Genomic DNA, 5,860 nt, shown 5'->3' on the forward strand with positions numbered 1-5,860 from the left:
ATCTCCCTCTGTCAAATAAGTAAATAAAATCTTTTAAAAAAAGGATTTTATTTACTCATTCTAGAGAGAGAGAGAGAGAGAATGCAGGGGAAGGAGCAGAGGGAGAGGGACAAGCAGGCTCCAGGCTTAGCCTGGAGCCTGATGCAGGGCTCAATCTCAAGACCCTGAGATCGTAACCTGAGCCTGAGCCGAAACCAAGTGTTTGATGCTTAATCGATTGAGCCCCTCCCCCAGTCGCCCTTCAGCTATTAAAAGTTTTATCAAAAGACAATGAAGGATTTTACAAGCAAAATGAGAACCCCATTTCAGGTGAATTGCATAGTTGTTTGGGGCAAATATTTTATAACTGGCTACAATTGTTGTAAGTTGTCAGTAGTGAAAATGGATTATTGACTGAAGAATCTATCTAGAAACTGTTGTTTTTAACGTTGGTGGTACCACCCACTGGAGGTGTTGTGGTAACTGTAGAGGGAAGTACAGTATTGGGGTTTTCACAATGATTACGATGAAATGATGGCATAAGTCTTCCTACAATGCCCAGGCTATTTGAAACAAAGAAGTATTGCCGCACACCCAGCATGACATGTGGATCAAACACACAAACACACCCACCTAATTACCTGAGCCTAGACTAGAGGCTGTTTCTGTAGGTCAACGTAAAGTATTTCTTAAGGATGTTACACATTTTGTAAGTTGTTTAATTTATAATATATAAATGCATTCAACTACAAAACAAAATTAAGGAAAATAATACTTGTCTCATTCAGAACTTAATCAAAGACTGCATAAATTCTATAAAATCATGTCATTAATAACAGAGTTGATGATGAGATTTGAGTTGTGATGACACTTTTATAACAGTCTTTACTGGACATTATTGCAATAACGACTATTTTACATATAGCTACAAACCTCTTGTCCCTTAATTATATTTTCAAAGTAGTCATGACTAATCATTTACATATTAAAATAGTCTTAATTTGTTATAACTTTCCATTCATATTTCTTTTATATTAAAATGAGGGCATTGGGGCACCTGGGTGGCTCAGTGGGTTAAAGCCTCTGCCTTCAGCTCAGGTCATAATCCCAGGGTCCTGGGATCGAGCCCCACATCGGGCTCTCTGCTCAGCAGGGAGCCTGCTTCCTCCTTTCTCTCTCTGCCTGCCTCTCTGCCTACTTGTGATCTCTGTCTGTCAAATAAATAAATAAAATCTTTAAAAAAATAAAATAAAATGAGGGCATTATTTTGATTATTTAAATTATGTTGTGGGTAAATTATATTACCCATGAACAGCTTCTTCAACAAATGAGTGTTAATTTTTGTGAAAAAAAAAAAAAGCACATTGGCTCTGATAAGATTGAAAACCATTCTGTAGATGAAGATGGATATGATTCATGTGTTTTGCAAAAGATAGAGATCACATTCTTAATGTGCATGAACTTTTCAAGTATGATTGTCCCTGAAATTACAAAAAAAAAAAATATCATGAGGGGAAAAAAGTTACATTAGCACATAGTTTGAGAGTCCACATTCTTTATACAGTTAACCTGTGCTATCCCAGGCTCTAAAGTGATTGACATTAAGAAATCACAGTAGGAGGGGCACCTGGGTGGCTCAGTGGGTTAAAGCCTCTGCCTTCGGCTCTGGTCATGATCCCAGGGTCCTGGGATCCAGTCCCGCACTGGGCTCTCTGCTCAGCAGGGAGCCTGCTTCTTCCTCTCTCTCTGCCTGCCTCTCTGCCTACTTGTGATCTCTGTCTGTCAAATAAATAAATAAAATCTAAAAAAAAAAAAAAGAAATCACAGTAGAAGACTTGGTAAGATCCCCCTGCCCTGCCTTTACCACATGGAGCTTTCAGGTACATAGGTACATTTGGATCAGTTAGTAATTTGGCTTCTGGTAATTATTCCCAGTTATGAATATCCTTAAAAAGAATGGAAGTCTTTAACTTGACTTTTCTCGAGGTGTGGTCCTGAGACCAGCAGCTTTGACATCACCTTGGGAACTTGTCAGAAACACAAAATATCTGGCCTCATTTCAGAATTGCTGTATCTGGGGACTTTGCAAAAAAAATCTGTGTTTTAACAATCTTCCAGGCCACTCTGGTGTTTTGCTCTAAGGTTTGGAAAACTTTGTTCTAACTTTTAAACTCTGACTATGAAATTTAGCATGATGAAAATACGTTGCTTTACACCATTGCCTAGAACTCCTGTCCACCAGAGGGCATCATAATTATTGCCCATTTCTAGGTAGATATGTGGATCGCCGCGGCTAGGTTCCTGAGTCTCCTCTACACCAGTCCAGGTGCATTGACCAAAATAGTAAAAAATCTTTTTACTAAAACATTTATTATGCTTCCTTGGAATATGACAGAATGAATAAGAGAAAATTGAATTAGTTTACCTTTGCTATAACTAAAATACTTTTTTTTCAAATTGAAATATTTTTTAAACTTTTAAAGAAGAGTTTATTTATTTGAGAAAGAGTAAGAGAGAGAGCACAAGTGGGGGTGAAGGGCAGAGGGAGAAGCAGACGCCCGGTTAAGCAGGTAGCCCGATGCAGGGCTTGATCCCAGGACTCTGGATCACAACCTGAGTCTAAAGCAGACACTCAACTGACTGATCTACCCATGTCCCTTTAAACCCTTTTATTTGAATTTAGTTGACACACAATGTTATGTTAGTTTCAGGTATACAACATAATAATTCAACTTCTTTATACCTTACTCTATGCTCACCTCAAGTATAGATACCGTACCATCTGTCACCATACAGTGCTATTAAAATCGCATTGACTTATTCATTTCCTGACTGGAAGCCTATATCTTCCACTCCCCTTCACCGATTCGCCCACTTCCTATAGCCTTCCCCTCTGGCAATTGTCAGTTCTTTTTCTGTATCTATTCATCTGATTCTGCTTTTTGTTTGTTCATGTGTCTTGTTTTTTAGATTCCACATATGAATGAAATCATATGGAATTTTTATTTCTCAGCCTGACTTATTTCACTTCACATACTCCCCTCTAGGTCTGTCCATGTTGTCACAAAAAGCAAGATATCATCCTTTTCATAGCTATATGTGTGTGTGTGTGTGTGTGTGTGTGTGTGTGTGTGTACATCTTCCTTATCCATTCATCTATCAATGGACACTTGGGTTGCTTCAATATGTTGGCTATTGTAAGTGCTGCAATGAACATGGGGGTACCTGTAGATCTCTTTGAATTAGTGTTCTCATTTTCTCTGGGTAAATAGAAGTTGAATTACTGGATCACATGATATTTATGCTATTAGTTTTTTGAGGATCATTCACACTGTTTTCCACAGTGACTGTAACAATTTACCTTGCCACCAATAGTGCACAAGGGGTCCTTTCTCTCACCCCTTTGGCAATACTTATTTTCCTGTCTTTCTGATACTAACCATTCTGACAGGTATAAGGTGAGGTCCCATTGTGGTTTTGATTTTCATTTCCCTGATAGTTAGTGATGTTGAATGTGTTTACATGTAACCATTGGGCATCTGTATATCTTTGGAAATATATCTATGAAGCTTCTCTGCCCATTTTCTACTTCGATTGTTTGGGTATTTGGTGGTGAGTTGTATACACTCTTGATATATTTTGGTGATTTGAGTTGTCTAAGGTACTAGTCTTCTGCTCCAATTTGAATTATTGTATTTTCATTAAAAGAAGGTGATTGGACCACATAGAATAGAAGATCCCCTCCAGACATAAAAACCATATCAATACTAAAAACACTGACAATTATGAATTTTAAAATGTGATAACTACACATAAATATGATCATAAAAATGTGCTAAGGAATAGAGCATCCTAAAATCATATTTGGACATAGCTGTGATAACAAGAACATGGATTCATCAAAACATATGCATCCAATTTAATAATAACAGAATGAATAGGTAAAACACACAATAAAGAGGCAATTGATGTAGCATCTACAAGAGCCAAACAATTAAATGATTTTATTTGGAACAATGTGATTCATATGAATGTTATCCAAGTAACTGGATAGAAATCAGTTTTCCATAAGATATTTATGGAAGATATGCACAGGCATAGATTTATGACTATTAAAATGACCAAATGGAATCATCATTTGTAAACTAAAAAGTTGCTTGGTGGTGAGTGGGAAACAGTGCATCCAATCAATCTTATAATCCTGATTTATGAATAAGAATTTTGTGATGAGTAGATGTTGAGCTCTGAGAGCACATTAGAACTGGGTCATGGGGAACTTCATACATAAATTAAGTATAATGAGATTCTGGGAACTCTTTATTCATTGGTATTCACTGAGAAGATTCATTTAGATAGTAATATAATTTTAATAAGTCATCGCAAAAATGGCTATTCCTGAATATAAAATTTTAAATATTCTATAATGCCAACATTGTACGTACAGGTAAATATCTCTTTATAATTGCTTATATGCATTATATACATCTGGGGCCACTTAAAAGAGGAGCAAACATTTTTTAACATCATTTGTGTCTAGCATATTAACTCGCCTTTATAATAGAGATCTAAATGTCAAGAAGAGGGTTAAAATATATTCAGTGTATGGACACATGTAAAACATGTTGGTTGATATTTTTATCTCTGCAATGTTAGAATTAGAGAAAAATGTTCTAGTGTTTCTGTTAAGTGGTAATATTTAGAATGCGTCTGGATTGAGGAAACAATAGAGTATATTCCATGCTGAGTAGCCAGTGGTGTCAATATGTGTGACTGTATTTGGCATTTTATTGATGTCTGATCATATTTATTTGTTACTTTTAGGAAATTTCATTTTTGACTGGCCTCAGACAGAGGTAGAAACTCTCACAGAGGACAGCCTCCGTCTCCTGGCAATCAGTTTGTGGCATTTATTTTTTCACCTCATTCATTCTCTTGGACAAAAGTTTAGCATATTCTGCATCCTCTCACCTATTTTTCTTAGTACACTGTTTCTTTAGAGCAGTATGCTGACATTTGTTTTGGAGAACACATAGAGAAATAAGACACTGAATCTTGGGCACTTTGATTCTAGATTTCTTCTTTGTTTAGTGTCATTCTCACAACATACTTGTGGACATCATCTTTAGAGAGATCGAAACGTTTGTGGATTCTGCTAGCTCTTTTGGACCCTAGGCAATAAGGCACAGTAGCATCAGTGAGACCAGGATTATCCTTGCCCCCCTTTTCTTTCCCCACAATGACCAAGTTGAGAACAATGAGATTGGCATCCACAAGGCAACTCTAAACAGATTTGTGCTTTCTTTCTCCAGTCCTCCTTGGTCTGTATCAGGAGTGCCCCTTACTCAATAGCAGGTAGACCCAACAGCAGGTAGACTCAAGACACCCTGCTTCATGGGGAGGACTTGTTTTTCATTGTCACCACTGATTTGGACCATGTAACCCTTCCATTCTTCACCCAGAACATCAGCAGCAACTTGTGTGACCATACACTTCTCATAAAAGGCACAAAGTTTTCATTCATTGTCTACCACGATGAGTTTCTGGCAGCCACGATGAGTTTCTAGCAGCCAGTATCTGGGAAAGAGATGTTCAGCTTCATCCAAAAACACCCTACCACATCTGAGGCATTTTAGGTATAAGATCCTCAGACTGAGATTACAACCCATCCATTGTGTATTTAATTCATTCAACAAATATTTGTTGAATACCTAATTTGTCATTTTCACTATAGACTGTTAGGGTTCGTGATCAAAGCAACGAGACTGACACAAAGCGAATATCAAAGCTTTATTTCATGCCAAGCATCGAAAATCAAACTGACCAGTTGGGGCCATCTCTTACGAAGAGGCGACGACAACGAGGACACCACTCCCAATGATGA

The 5,860-nt window shown here is 37.4% G+C and overlaps 1 pseudogene; it reads right to left on the bottom strand.

Annotated features, from left to right (window-relative positions):
• Positions 1–4,822: 4,822 nt before the first annotated feature.
• LOC125079797 (40S ribosomal protein S6-like) lies at positions 4,823–5,578 on the bottom strand (annotated as a pseudogene).
• Between the last annotated feature and the right edge of the window lie 282 nt (positions 5,579–5,860).

The sequence above is a fragment of the Lutra lutra genome, chromosome 10 (genome assembly GCF_902655055.1).
Source record: "Lutra lutra chromosome 10, mLutLut1.2, whole genome shotgun sequence".
Taxonomy (NCBI): Eukaryota; Metazoa; Chordata; class Mammalia; order Carnivora; family Mustelidae; genus Lutra; species Lutra lutra.